This window comes from Columba livia, chromosome 1 (genome assembly GCF_036013475.1).
Source record: "Columba livia isolate bColLiv1 breed racing homer chromosome 1, bColLiv1.pat.W.v2, whole genome shotgun sequence".
Lineage (NCBI taxonomy): Eukaryota > Metazoa > Chordata > Aves > Columbiformes > Columbidae > Columba > Columba livia.
This window is the reverse complement of record NC_088602.1, coordinates 16637558-16654211: the sequence shown is the minus strand read 5'-3', so window position 1 is coordinate 16654211 and position 16654 is coordinate 16637558.

Sequence of the window (16654 nt, the reverse complement as noted above, 5' to 3'; positions counted from 1 at the left end):
CATCAAACGTTTAAGTTGGGTGAGTGGATTAGAGAACCAGGAAACAGGTGAGAACAGCCTGGAGTCCTACAGCAAGACAGCAAAAATGCTTACTGCGTGCCCATTCTCCCCCTCCAGACTGAGCAGCTGTGCTCCTGAGCAGTGTCAGCTCCGGGATACAGCATGTTTCAAATGCACATCCCAGGGGTGACAGAGGAACACTTTCCTTATTTCAACTGCAGTGTCTGAGCAGAAAACAATGGAAGCTTGTCAAGAGCCACAGGAAGGCAGAACACCATAGGTGAGATCATATTGATTATTGTCAATACTGTCCCAAGAGTATAAAGTGCTACTTGCCACTGAACAGACACCACACTATAAAGCTGGAAGAAAAGATGACGGATCCATCTCAGACCCAGAGAAATCATTCCGTGCTTTTACATACATATGATGGGTCTTGAAGGGGTGAGTGCAGCAAAAAAATTATTACTACCAAAACAAAACTAACGTAGGTTGTACTAAAAATAGACTTTCTTAGGTCACATCAGCATGAAAGAACATGTCAAAGATCACTGATAAAGCATATCTCTTCATACAAGATAAATGCAAAAGTTCATGGAATTAGCTTTGGCACAAGATACAGGATGGAACCCATGGATTATGTCCCTTGTCAAATCTGGGGACCTAAGAATGATTAATAAAGACTATCCACTCCTGCTTCATATTGCCTAAATATTTAGACCAAACCATCTTTCTAGGGAATATACTGCTAAATATATTGATTAATTCAAGTTTTCTTGACTCAATCTCTTGACATGATAAATAAGGTTCATCAGTTTCAAAAATCTTTTAAGGAAAAACAAAACACTCAACTTATAAATTCCTCAATAGCTGGAGCCTCACATTGATGACTGACCTCACAGAATCCAAAGGTTAGAGAGGCTGGAAAGGAAACTGGTTTCATGTGGTCCAAGCCTCCTGTGCAAAGCACAGCTATCTCTACTGCAGATTAGGTTGCCTGGGGTCTTGGACAGACAAGGTCTGAGTACCTCCAAGGATGGAAATTCACAACCTCTCTGCACAACATGTGCAAGGGCTTTACTACTATTGTTGTAAAGATTTTTTCCTTAACGCAACGTATCTCCATTGCCCATTGTCTTCCATATAGCACCTCGGTGAAGAGTCTGGCTTCTGTGTATCCTCTAATTGTAGACACTAAATAAGATCTCCCTGAGCCTTCTCTTCTTCAGGTTAAACAGTTCCAGCTCTCACAGCCTTTCCTCATGTGTAAGATGCTCCAGCCCCTTCAATATATATTCATGGCCAAGCCCCAGGCTCTCTCCAGTACACCCATGTCTCTCTGTACTGGGCAGCCCAGCACTGGGCACAGCACTCCAGATGTCCCTGAGCAGGGCTGAGCAGAGGGGGAGAATTACCTTCCTCAACCTGCTGACCATGCTCTTGCTGACACAGCTCAGTACCTGAAAGCTACCAAGGCACATTGCTGACTCCTGTTCTGTTTGCCGTCCCTCAGATCCTTCTCTGCAGAGCTGTTTCCCAGCTGGTCAGGCCCAGCCTGTCCTGGTGCACAGGGTTGTTCCTCCCCAGGGGAAGGATTTGACATTTGCTCCTGCTGAGCTTCATAGAGTTCCTTTCAACTATTTTCCCAACCTCAACAGAATGACAGACCTGCACTGCAAGCTTATCAACTGCTCTGCCACTCAGGCAAACCATGTATTTACACTCATTCTCAGAAAAAATCCTAATTTGAGACGAGATCCTGAGGAAAAAAAAAAAAAGTGCAAACAAAAAAAAAACACATCATACATCTCCCACACTTGTCCATCACTCCATCACCTGGAAAGACATTCCTGGAAGAAAAGTCTCTGTATGAAAAGGGTACATCCAGAAATTACTCAGTGTGCATGATGCATCAAATCCAGTGCCATCACCTTAAGATCTCTCATGACCTTCAGCCATTGCCACTAGCAAAGAGTGGAAAGACTTACTGGAATAACACTAAGAGCTGAGCACCAGCTTTACCCGTGTCATTCCCTGGTCTCCTGAGCATTGATTTTGCTGGGACTTGGAGCAGCCTGCCCCACATGTGTACCTGGTGTCCCCACCTTCCTGCCTACCAGTGTTTCTCAACAGGTCAGTGCTAAGATCCCATTGCAGGTTGTGGTGTAAAAGAGAACTACTGAACACTATTCTATACATCCAGAACAGTACTTCTTTTCTGAATATTGATGTCTTTCTCATTGCATTTCTCTTTTCCTAAGGTATATCTGAGCAAATTCATTTTCTTGACAAATTGCCACCAGCCACTCAGCATTAAAAGTGGTAGCTTTTAGGCGACAATCAGCATGTTTTTTCCAAATGAATTGAACAATCAAGGTAATATAAAAAGAAGGTCATTTTTACTTACAGTACATTTGCAGGCAAAGTGGGGGGTAGACATTAGAAATATTGAAGAGCATGAAGGTTAACAATACACGATTTTGCACTGCTGGCAGAATATTTGTACTTAGGGGAAAAAAATGAACATTTTTCAGCATAACCATAGTGCAATTGTGACTCAATGAAACCAGGAAAGCCATGGAACAGGGAGATAATGCTGGTTTAATCTATGACTAGCAGAGACTGATTTCCATTGAGAGTAAAGGCAGGAAAAATGCTAATGTAATTACTTTCCTTTGGAACAATACATTCTAAGTAAAATAGCATATCTTTATTTTCTGTGGTAGTTTTTTGTACAACTGTTAATAATGTAGGAAAGCAAAATATTTGGATGGTAGGAATAGGCAGATTTTATTTTATGATATAAGATAAACTCCTGCATAATGCAGGAACCTCTTTTCTATATACTGTACTTCTGAAGCTAAGATCTGACCACCTGCAAAATATTATTTTCTTGTCCCTTACAATTTAAATGCTGACATGTGTAATATCTATTATAACTCTCAGGCTGTTAACGGTGTGCCCATTTCCTACAGAGGACACAGATATAAAGGAAGAACGTACATTTTAAGAAGCAACAGCCTTAAAACAATTAATTTAACTAATCTTAAATTGTTGTCATTTCTGTATAGGTAAAGGTCACCAGAGAGATCTGACTAGCCAGGATGATTTGCCTCAGCTCACAACTTTAAGCTAACTTACACCCCACAGTTACATATCAAAATAAAAATTGTCCTGAATTTCCACTGGTGGTGCTCAGTGTCTGTTGAAAAGACAGACTTTGCAGGATTCCTTAGCAAAAAGATCTGAAAAAAAAATCAGAATTTGGGAATTTGTTGAAATCAGGTACTCCCTGTCAGTTATGTGATAGTAACTAAGAAGTGCCAAGGCTGCCAGGGTCACCTGGCTCCCTGTCTCAACGTCATCTCTCAGGCCTTCCAAAATTTTCAGGTATTTTCTCAGCTAAACGGGGCAGTTTTCTGAAGCCCTGCCAGCAACCGGCACTGGGACTGCAATGGCAGTGGCAATAATCAGGCCCCTTTCAGGCCTAGCCTTCTGCAACATAAAAAATTCAAGCTCCCCTGCAGCCCTCCAAGCGTAACAGAGATCCTAGTCATGGTTTTAACAATAGCTGGAGCCAAAGTGAAATCAATTGGACTTTGTAGTCCATAGTTTTTTATGCTTATAGTTTTGAGCAAACAAGATGAACGCACATGGGAATGTGAACAGACTAAAACAAATCATTTACATTTGAAAACATCTTTTCAGCAGAAAAAATTCAAAACACAGGTGTTTTATCTTGGTGAGATCTTCATGAAAGCAAACATCATAAGTCACCTGTAAGACTGCTGGGCTTGCAAGAAAACATTAAGTGACTTTTCTAGCAGAGCACAGTTTTCCGATACTAATAAGTTTCGTGTAATTTGTTGGCGTAGAAGGATGCTTCACTTCACAAATTTAAGCATCTACAGTCACAGGCTTTTTTGTTCCAACACAGTGAGAATAATGCTGTACTGCACATCAAAGGCTCATTTGCATTCACTGCCTCATTATTTTACACCTGCTGAGGCCTCCAACATCTTGCTTACTGTATCAAAGAAAAATTCAGTCCTTGAAAAGGCTTTTACTAGGTCTGTAAAAAGAAATATCCTCAGGAACGCACCTTTTTGAAATAACAGGAGAAACGTGCCACATGATCTGCCTTGGATAAAGGCAGATGAAGGTCTTAGTTAAATTTTCCAAGCGTTGATAGCAAGAAACTTTTAGGGAAAAAAACCCTTGTTTAAAGCACTGCATGAAATAGATTAAGTAATGAAACGTATGTTCTGTCTGTCTTATTGGTAAATGATTCTATATCTCAAAACAATGTTTTGCTCAAAAAAAAAAATGAACAAAGGATACCACTGGCAATTAACCTTCAAATTATATATTTGCATCAGTCAATCTTGTAAGACGAGGTAAATCGGAACAGCTAAAACATCTCTTCTGTTGCAGACTGTTATTTAAGTAATTCCTCCCAAGTTTTACAGTGTAATGAACTCAGACTGGTAACAGCTCTGTCTGGATAAACACTCAATGCTAAATTATGCAACTGTTTGATTTACGTGTGGTTATCGAGCAGTTGACGATGCATTGAGGGCTGGGCAAGAGGACAACACTGTGATCCTAGGAACAATGTCCTTCATGAGGACACGTGATCCTGTGATCCTTGGAGAAAAGTAACTGAGTTGTGTTCCCTCTCCCTTTCCTCTAATTTTTCCTTGCTTTCTATATATTCCCTCTGACTGGTCTCCTCCCTGGAGAAAAAAATTCACTTCCCTCACAAAGGCTTTTAAAACATGAATGGCATCTCTATAGAAAATAGAGGCCACAGTTGTGCTTCTCCAAGGCTTTTAAACCCTTGGAGCAAAGGGGAGTCGTGTCTACCTCCTACACAAAGCTTTCTCTAGATTGGTGTTTTCAATACATTTGAGCCATAATTGAAATGCAGTAAGACTTACTGCATGTTTTAAGGTAAGAGGCAATATTGAACTGTAAAAAAAATAACAATTACCCAGTCAAAAATATTGGTTTCCAATGTATTTAGATGATAGTGGGTTTTGTTTGCCAAAGTTCAAATTTTAGCAGAGGTGTTTGAGAGTTTACATAATTTTTTGTGTAATGAAAGTCCTTCACTGTTCTAGTTTTTCCTTAAGATAGGTCAATTCTGAGAGAACAATTTCAACATCAGACCTGAATTCTGATGGACTGTGAGACAATTAAGCATTTAAATAAAACATACACATTTATAATAACATAAAATCATATAATTATACTCTAAAGCCAGCAGAAAGAAAATCAGAAAAAAGAAGCCACGGCTTGTTGGTTTAATCTAACACCAAAAAGGAGGTAGGACTACAGACCATCTATGTTATCTTTTGACCTGTATGATTTGTGATTCTAATTGTGGGAAAGATAAAAAAAAAAAAACAAAAACAAACCACACACACAAAAAAAACCCAACAACAACAACAACAACAAACCAAACCAACAAACAAACAAAACAAAACAAAACATAACAAAAAAGCACCGCCACACACATTGGCCATGAGCTGCTCTAAGTGGTCACACACAGGAGGTCAGGTGGCTCTCCATTGGCACACCTCTCTGCTCCACTGCTTTTCTTACTAGTACATTTTCTTCAGTAGTATATCACTGTATTCCTGCTACATTTGATAATCAACAGCCCAAGCTTCCAGCTGTTTGGATACCTCTGCTGAGTGACAACTAGGAACACAGGTGAGATATGAAGTATATATTCACAGTAGCTTATCTCTCTCAAATATCATGTGCATGTTTGGCTAACCTGCACAGAGTGTGGGACAGCCCCATCCACTAGTGACAAGTCTCTGTCTGTGGCTGCACAAGATGAATTCTTGCTCACGATGACTCCTGAGCAGTGTCTCTTCACCATACCACAGCAAACATCACTAGACTATTCTCGGACTGAAGTGTGACTTTAGACATGTTCTGTTCATTTTGCTCAATTTTACATTGTGCAGGTCAAGCTTAAAGCTTATCCATGCAATGTTTAGGGAGAAATGAGGAAGGCTTCACTGTGGCAGACCAGATACCCTGATGCACTGGGCTGTGCTAAGGCTTCAACTTTTCCAGACAGAAACCCTGGAGCTCTCCTAACCCTACCATGGAGCACACAAAAGCAGTGTGGATAGTCCAGCCTTAAGAAGAGTTTCAAAGCCACATTTAAATGACCAAGTAAGGATGGGCAGGGATCCTGATAGCTCCTCCTGTACTGCCACTGTGATTTGGTTCCAGGGTGATTCCTGATTTTGGGCATAAGTGACATGGGGAAGCTTGTGTCCAAACTGCCATCAAAAGCAGATGAGCTGCACCATCCTGCAGTGCATCCGAGACATGATCAGCATGTCAAACACAACACTGTGTTGCATGTCTGTGACATTGTGAAAAGCATGTTGCTGTACCTGAGCAGAGCAATTTTCCACAGGAATGGTCCATTTTACCTGTCAAACAGCATAGCGTGGGGTTATGCTTGAACCTCCCAGCACGAGGCCACCTGCCTGTGGCCTTGGGAGTCCCAGCCACCAGAGACCCCTCCCCTCATCAGCAATAAATGAGGTCACATTTCATCCTTTTTGAGGTCTGTCTTTGAGTCACAAACAGATTGTCATTTAAAATGCTTTTTGGGTTCATACATGAAACAATGAGAGGACAGACTCTGTGGCATCTTGCTGTGCTTGTTAACCTTGTAACATAACACGTGGGTGAAATGCCATCACAGCACGAGGTCATTTGGAAATGAAAAAGACAGACTTGCTGGGACACTCTTAAAGGACCATTCTGAGCTAAGGCACCAGCACATGGTGAAGTCCCACCATATTGCCAGCTAGAGCTGTCTCTGGACCATCCCAACTATTCACAGAATCACAGAAACAAACACAGAATCACAGAATATAAGGGATCGGAAGAGACCTCAAAAGATCATCTAGTCCAATCGCCCTGCCGGAGCAGGAACACCTAGAACTATTAATACCAAACCAACCACTGCTCTTAGCTTTCTATCTTTTTCCATTCTCAAATAAATGTTTTTAGAGTAATACAGCTCACAGGCCATGGTCCTGTACACAGGGTCCTGGAGTGAACTCAGGAGCAATCCATATCAACAGTCTAAACACAGCCAGTGGTTGCAACACAGATACACATTTTGCATTGAATGAAGTAATTAATTTTAAAATTCTGGAATATCTTTCTGGCTATGGACTGTAACAAGGTTGCTGATGATCCACATATATCTGTTTCAGGCATGATCTGAAGGCTTTCTGGTTTCTGTCTTGCTGCTCAGACCAACTCTCCCATGAAGTATCCTGACTCATGCCCCAGTCCATGGCTAAATAGACAGATAATTTATTATAAAATGGTAAATACGTATTCCACCAAAATTCTAGCAGAGTCTAGATAGTAATAGATTCTCTCCTTCTCCCCTTTCCTCAACTGAAGCTTTAACCTGAGGCCAAACATATCTGCAAAATTACTCTGGAGGAATTTAATTTCCCTGTTCACTAGTTTTACCTGTATTAATTAAAAGTAAATTGTCAGCCACATCTTATTTGGCTGGGAGAAAATACCTCAGCATACAAACCTTTTTGATTAAAATATCCTTTCTACTTCAAATAAGTTCATCCTTCAAGAACTCCAGTTAAATTATCTAGCTATGCATAGTAGATGAAACCGTCCCATTAGTATACAGGCATCAGTCAAAAACCTAAAATTCAGAATAAATTTTGTTTGTTTTACCTCATCTTGAGTTTAGCAAGATTCATATATGTTCCACAGAAATTTGATCATTCCTTCCTGAAATTTGTCTGCATGGGAATAGTTTTTTTAAGTGGATCCTTTGTCTCTTGTCTTATAGGCACCTTTGAAATGCATTTGGATTTCTGATTGCAGAGTATAACAATGCCATGGGGCACCTGGTAGAGATGCCTTTCCTCCTGGTCAGTCTCAGGAGTCCTAAAAGGGAAAGGGAAGATCTTGCAGGGAATTTAGACCTGGAAGGGAAATCAGTGCATGATTGTGATAAATCCCAATTTTACATGTTCATTTATGGGTCTCCATTTCATGAAGAACTCTAATTCTTGAGTGTCACGGATACACCCCGTAGGTTAATTTAAGGGACAACAAGGTCCAAAAACAACTTTTATTAAACCGGTGAGAAACAGGGTTTTAGCACTCCAAAAGTGACTTAAATAAAGGTTCAGATATCAGTTGAGGAAAATTATTGAGGCAGCAACTAATACAACAGGCGGTCCACAGTGTGCATGCACGTGGCTTCACCCAAAACAATGTCGGAGCCGTCCCTGAGTCCCACAGGAATACACACTTGCCTAAACACGGTGCAGGATTATTTTTAAAGAGATACACGCACTCGTAGTGAGTACAGGAAGCGTACACTCGCGATTGTGCGAGGGTAAATTTATAAAAATACTCGCAATCCTGCGAGAAGTTTTACTTACACACGTGGCGGCAAGGCAAGCGCAGTCCCCATCCCGGGGAGGGGGGCTCTCAGCAGCAGCATCTTGCTCGTGCTCTGAGAGACCCACGACAATGGGTGGAGTCTCGACGAGAATCCCGTTTTTATCTGATCAGATCTGACTGTAGGCACTCTAGAAGCTTCTCTGCACCCCCACACTGAGTGTGGGTGCCCCTGAAGCCTCCAAACATCCCCCACACTGGGTGCGGCTCAGTGTGCCTGGCACTCCCTTCTCCTAATGTCCCAGGAGCCAGTGTGCCTTGGGGCCAAACAAAAGAAGCTGTTAGCCTCAAGTAGCAGAGAAAGGGGTAGATGTGCCATACTGAAGGAGGGAGGGGGGTTTGCATTCTGCCACAATGAGAAAGAACTGGCAATTTTAACATGCTTTTCTCTCAAAACAAACACTGTAATATCCCAGGCAGGGACAATCAAAACTATTCTTTTTTACTAAGAAAGAGTTCTTACTAAATTTGGTAGTAGGAGAGTACATTTGTGTAGTCACAAGTTGAATCTCTAATTCTAAACAAAACACAACACCTGAGAAGAAAAAACGCTAAAACATCCATACAATTTGTTCAGACTTTGCTAAAGAGCCACTGAATTTGCAAGTGTTACAGAAGCACTTTGTGGTGAGTGTGGAAGCTACTTATCATTGCAGGGCTTGCTTAACACAGATCGTAAATACTGGCAGCCTTTCAGATGCAGGCTGGAAGTCAATCAGAAGGTATATACCACAGGGAGCTTCTTATCATTAACATGCTCATGGTGTTCACTGTATATTTTTCAGGTCATCTTTCAAACACAACAACATGCATTCACATATCTGGGCTCATTGGTACGGCCAGATTAATTGCCCTGGCTAGGTTCTCACTGTTACACCTTGCTCTCAAGTCTGCAAAAATCATTACATTTCATAATGTGCTCTTTCGTTCTTCTTTGTCTCTTGCTAAAATTGTTTAGTTTCCACAACTGGTAAGATGTCTTAACTTTTCCTGGAGACCCTTCTGGTCAGCTAACCTCTGGTGGGAAATGTCTTTGCTGCCTGTAGGGGTACTTATTGGGTGTGCAGGGGTGTTTTAAATTCAATCCCAAACTGTGTGTTCATGGTGAGCAGAAGGGACACCATTCCACACTGTGCAGATTGTGGTTGCTCTCAGATTCTGCGGATTCACAAATCCTGCCAACAACTGTTACCATAAACTCGACATGGCTGGTGAACTTTTATTATGGCAGCATGTTCAACTCGTAGAAAGGCTGCTTTTGTAGTTAAATGTCTGAGGTACTCGTTAAAGACATCTGTCTTACTGTGAATGCCTTTCTTCCCTCTAGGACAACACTGCCAGAGTTTTGAATCTTTGTTATCCAATGAGTAAATTATAGTCATAAACTTTCATGGAAACAATTGAAGAAAACTAAAACTTTTTAAACATATTACACAGATCAGTACAGAAAAAAATAATGTAAAAATTATGAATTGACAGATGAAATAATGTGCATTCTATCCATTATCCAGTAGATACTAATCACAAAGGTTATCAGACTGAAATTTTCTCGTGTGTGCAATAGACCAGGGCTGCAGTAGTCTCTGAGACAGTACAGCCGAATAATCCAAGCTGACATCTGTCTGGGTGCACTATCACAATTCGTTCCTTAAATTCCTAGATGCTGGTCTAAGATGTTTATTCACATCCATGAGCACTGAATGAACAAATCCCCCACAGGACAGGTGTCCATTAGCAAAATGGCATGCCTCATTTGGCCTTAAGCATGGGTGACAGCTAATAAAAGCATGTGAACATGTGTTATGTATATATGCCATAAGGCATAATCCTCTTTGCTCCATGCAGAAATATTTCCTATTACCTCAATTGTTGTAAGTGCTAGGAAGTATTTCAGTATGGACAATTATGTCCATAACATCTGTGCCCAGGCTGGAAACAAGCAAATATTGCAGAATGCTATTCACAAATACCCATTTAGAGGTTATTCTGTTCCTGCCATCTATTGACAACACGAGCCATATAAAGACACTTCACCGACACATGTTGCTTTCCTACCAGCTGTCACAGTAGCTGCTGTTGGTCCCTGGCACTGAGTGAGGACCAAGAAATGGCACAGACAAAGGCTGATGTCCCTTCCTGGTGCAAAGCTACAGTCCAGAAAGGAGAAATTGTTTCTCTGAACTACTTTCTGAAGTGAATCAAAAGTGGAGATTCTACCTAGTAAACCACCAAGTAGATTTCAGCATTTGTGTCCAATTCCTTTCCCAATGTGATAAAAAGATATGTGCAAACACCTTCTGATATGCTCCCTTATAGGAAAGATCTAATTTTAAATCTTTTATATGACACTATGCTTCACCAAACAGATCATAAAGATTTAAATTATTTAACAGGGAGAAAACACACAAGTGCTACAAAGCTTACAGAGCACTTGTACAAATGTGACCCTGCAGCAGCCTTTTCACAGAGGTAATTGTTTTCTGGTTCCCAAAGAAGAGCTCTCGTACTTCAGAAAAGCTCCAGCAGTGGATATTGATTTCAGCTGCAACTCTGCAATACAGCTAACTGTGATGAACGTGTCAAAGTTGATATCCCCATTGTATCTGAAACCAAACTCTCAAAACTCTCACTGCTAGGTGAGTTTTCCATTAAAAAGCAAAGAACTCTGTTTATCTGGAGCAATACAGTATTTTCTTCCAAGCTGGCCAAATTAACAAGCCTATGGGATCGTCTATCTTAGATATTCTGACAAGAAAGAATTGCTATTACTGTAGGACACAAGGTCAGTAAGAAAAGCATAAGAAAGCATCCTTCATACCATGAAGCTGGTTTCTGTATCTGAAATCCCAAGTTAACAACCACTGTCTCTCAGATGTTAGGTTTTCTAACAATCACCTTCAAGCTTTCTCCAAACATGTCCTCAAAATTATGAAAAAGTCCCTTTAACCAGTCATGAACACTCCATGGCATTGACTTCTCGGAAGATCTCCACAAATGAATGACAGCAGAAAATAGATACATTGGCTTTGCCTATGCAGTGTTCATTATGACCAATATTCTTTCAGAACTTCATAATGCTTCTTCTCTGTGCAACACTATCACACATTACACTGTGATTGTTCACACAGGTCATCATTGTCTTCTGTGTTTGAGGATTCAGCAGCAGGGTGCTGCAGCTTGTATGGCTGTTGGAAACACAAAAAGGGAGCTGATGACCAGCTCCTCCAGTAGGACTTGACAAGCAGGCAAAGGTCAGTGTCACACAGTATAGTGGCTGGAAAGCTGTCTGGTGGAAAAGGACCTGGGGGTATTGATCAACAGCTGCCTGAACATGAGCCAGCAGTGTGCCCAGCTGGCAAAAAAGGCCAACAGCACCCTGGCTTGTAGCAAAAATGGTGTGGCCAGCAGGACTTGGGCAGTGATCATCCCCTTGCGCTCAGTGCTGGTGAGGCCCCACCTCAAACACTGTTTTCAGTTTTGGGCCTCTGACTGAAAGCAAGACCTTGAGGTGCCAGAGAAGGGCAAAGAAGGTGATGAAGTGTCTGGAGCACAAGTCTGATGAGGAGCAGCTGAGGGAACTGGGGCTGTTCAGCCTGGAGAAAAGGAAGGTGAGGGGAGAACTCATTGCTCTCTACAGCTACCTGAAAGGAGGGTGTAGCATGGAGGGTATTGGTCTCTTCTCCCAAGTAGCAAGTGATAGGACAAGAGGAAATGGCCTCAAGTTGCACCAGAGGAGGTTTAGATTGGGTATTAGGAAAGATCTATTCACTGAAAGGGTTGTCAGGCATTGGAACAGGCTGCCCAGGGAAGTGGTTGAGTCACCATCCCTGGAGGTATTTAAGAGACATATAGATGAGGTTCTTGGAGACATGGTTTAGTGCCAAAGTTAGGTTAACGAATGGTCTCAATGATCTTGAGGTTCTCTTCCAAACAAAATTATTCTACACTCTTGAGTATGTTGTACACCTTATTCCTTGTGTTGTCTCAGCTGCAGTCTTTTCCTCAGCATTTTGGTGTGCTTCTCATTTCTTTCATTCTTCATTGCCATTTTGGTTTGCTGATCCTTGGCTTAGCTTCCAGCTATTTTTCTACCCTGCTGTATGGGTCACTGCCTATCTTGATGCCCTGATCTCACCTACAACATTGGTAATAATAAAGGAAATATAATAAAGGAAATATAATAAAGGAAATAATAAAGGAAATAATAAAGGAAAAGGGAGAACTGAGAAGTTATTTGCATTCACTTAAGAAGTTTAAGAAGTAAAAGCTGAGAAGAGGGTCACCAGTGAGTATTCGCAGAGATACCAGGACTAGCCATTAGTTTGGGATTAGAGGCCATTGTGGACATGGTGACATGGTCACTGATGAGGAAGCACCAAGAGGTGCTCTCAGGAAGGTCCTGTGTCTGCAGCCAGAATGTGCACAGGAGGATGAGCAGTGGTGCCTGGACCAGACTATGTGTGGCACAAGGAGCTGGTCGTTCTGGTCTCCCAGGTCTTCACCAGGATTGAGCACGGACCCAAGCAGGTGGACCCAGCCATGTGGAGAACCTAGTGCATGAAAACTGCAAAGTGGACTACCTCTTTCCAAGAGACTATGAAGATATATGCTTACATTTCCCTGAAACTGAGGCAGAGACCAGGCCAGAAGTATGTTTGTTCAGAGCACAGAAAATATAACTAACAGAATTGTGATTTGGAAGGCTTCCAAAATCATTCTCCTAGCTGGAGGCAGATGCCGCAAGCCACAGGGCTTAATAAAACAGTCCTGACCCAAGTTTCACAGCACTAAACTGCACACTTGAGGCCAGATTAGTAAAAACAGATGGGCAAAATATAAAGCTGCGTAAACTAATTGGGCGCCCTGTTGGTGGACACTTTCTGTAATCAGGGGAGTTTTGAATGACATATGTTTATCTTTCCCCCTTCTTTGGGATTCTATTTCATTATACACAGTAATGAGACACCTGGCCCGGTGATTACTGGGCTGAAAATCCTTACAAGGATTTACACTCGCTGTGTGAAAGCTTTTCTACTGGTAAAGCATAGATGTTCTACCCTGACCACTCCATGGGGCTCGACAGAGGACTGGCTGTCTGGAAATCACAGTGATTAAAGTTATTAGCATTTGGGAGGCATCTCTGCCTTGGCTGAGAAAGGCAGATGGAGGTCACTTTTTAGCCAGGGGAGTGGGGAAAGGGAGAAATGAAGGGGGAATAACTTCAGATATGTCACAGACAGTATAGATAGAGGCACAGCAGCAGTGAGCGATGGGGTTCACAAGACTTCAGCTGTCACCGTTGTTCAGAGATAAGAATCGAGCCTGGTGTCCTACAGCCATTGAAGTGGCCCAACACTGCTCAGGGCAGCCACAGTACTGTGGCAAAACCCCACAGAAATCCATGTGCAAACAGCACATTGGGGGAGTAGGTTTTTGGTTTCTTAGTGATTCCCAAACCTTTCTCTTCGTAGCCCCTATTCAAGTAATGGACCCTGTGATGGACATTTGCAAAACTGAATGGTCATTTTCAACACTTCAAAGGGCATTTCTCTATTCCTGTGGCACAACCTCCATTTCATCACTTATCTGATGGTTTTGCATGGCCGGAAGTACAAGACAATTGTGTTTATGCCCCTGACCAGTTCCTTCTGCCTTTACATTCCTGTTCACTGTACCTGATGGACACGAGATCCTGCTACCAGTTCTGGGATGTGTGTCAAAGCTGGAGTGGGGCAGGTCTATATTGGCTCTCACCCCCAAACACCAATGGGGCTGCAGGCATTAAGCTCTGGAGAGGAGGTGGCTCTGGCCACAAAGGCTAAACAAGGCTCAACACTAGCTGACTTATAGGAGACAGGCACTGAGGAATCATGTTCCTACCTGTATAAACTGGAATCAAAAGTGAGTTATTCAGTCAGTGGAAATAAATGGATTTTTCCAGCTGGTGTGGCTGACGTGTACTGTGTATATCACATTTATATATCTTCCTTTCACCAACAAGCTCCCCTTTCAATAATCAAGCTCTATAGCTATAACAATTCTACTGACTGGAAAGAAATGTGTGTTCACAACATGCACCAAGAGATAAATCCTGATACAGCACCAGGAACACATTCCGTGCATTACATGTGCCAAAGGAGTAGGATTTATTCAGGTCATTTATGCTCCACTGGAGTGGAAAAGGGAAAAAAAATAGGCCTTGCTATAATGAATTGGACTCTTCGAGTTCTGCAGAGAATAATCCCTATGTATCGGCTAACAGGGATTGCTATCCATCAAGGCAGCAAGGGGATGGCTTTGTAGGACAGCTCTGTTCTGGACCCACAGCCATGTGCAGATGTTACCTCCTTCAGACCCCAAGAGGTACATACACAGAGCCCATCTCCCTGCACTGCTCATCCCTACAGCAGCCCTCACACCACCATGGCCAGGACTCTTCCCATCCTTCCCAGGAGCACAGGAGCACCTCCTGCACTTTGCCATACCCTGCCCCACATAAAAACTCTTATTTCAGCTCTTTGCCCTTTCTGGATGGGCCACTCTGAGAGAGTTCAATTTTGTACAAGTTGTTGCTCATCCTGCAAAAATCTCCAAAACCTGCAGTGTGACCATTGTGCCATTCAACTGTGCAGCCTCAGAGCCACAGACTCTTGTGATCTAAATAGAGCAACAGGGAGAGAAAAGGGCAGAGGAAGGGGAGCACAGCAGGCCAGAGCTGCAGCTGAGACCAGAGCTGGCTTCAAAAACATCGCCATCCCCTTCTACAAAGGAAGAGGGACTAAATTATAAACTTCTGGGAGTTGCTGCCTCCTCCTCTGTCTATGCCTAAGGCTGTGAGCTCTCAGAGCAGAAAACACCCCTTCCTTGCTGTTAAGAAAACACCCCTTCCTGGGTGTTAAGAAAACAGCTAGCGCATTGCAGCTAGTGCTACAACTACAAGGTGACCCGATATACACCTACAGGCACCTGTTTGGTATTTCACAGCTACTTTAAACAAACAGCCAGCCTATCCATACCCTTATACATCAGCAGGTTTTGTTTCTTCATCACACTTAAAATTTATTGGCATTGGGGAGGGAGGTTGAAGAAGAAGAACAGAGCAGAAAAAAAAGAGGCAAAAGTTGTGTATTTGTGCTTCACCATCAAACAGAATAAACCCATCAGGACGTCACAAATGGCTTGTCCCCACACCAGCAGAAGGGACAAGAAGTCTCTGATGGGCATAGCATCAATGCTGTTTTTATCCCTTACAAGCTTGCACTTTCCTCAGGAAACACTGAGTGAAGACAATACAGGAACAAATTATCATGGAAGGTAAAAATGCAGGTGGGGAATTGTGTTCATGGAAATTTCAACCAGCTCTGTAGTGTTTGAAAGTGAAAATTAAATACATTTTTCTGGATTGCTCGCAACGTAGTAATGTATATACAGAGCCAAAATGACATGCTGTTTAGACTTTTGTTCTGAAGGTATTTTAGATAAGAAACACCACACTAGAATGTAGATGTTTCCAGTTTTTGAGTAAAAACCAGCAGACTTCCAGGACCATGCATTTCAAAACACTTCAAGCTACACAGGAAGGCATCAATTATGTATTTGTCATTCCAGCTAGCTACTCTACATCTGTATCAAAACAGGGAAGAAGAAACAAGAGCCATTACACTGTGATTAAATTAGTGCACTCCTGGGGAGGGACAGTAACTTGAAAGAGTAATGGAAATGGTTATAAGAAATATCAGTCCTAAAATTGTTTTCAGAGCATGTTCATTTACTGCAAGTTTCATTTTATGCTGTTTTGTCCTTACTTCCATGTTTTCAGTATTGTTCACATTGAGAAGTGGGTTTGTTGTTTGGTTCATTTATTTATATATCTATTTTACTGATGTGTAATTGATGGGGTATGCATGCTCAGGACATGCTTTCCCTTTTCTTTAAATGGAAGTACTGTGGGTTTTTACTTCCCAAGATATTTAAAAACAAAATGTTGTACGAGGAAGTGAGATGAACACAATGTGATACACACCTTCAGGCTGGGAAATGCAGTTGTATCTTTCACATGGAGGCACTTCAGGTTCAGATGTGTACAACACATGTATCTCTACATATATATGCACTCCACAACCAACAGTTCTAGAGACACAAGTAGGTAAACTGTTAAGAAACA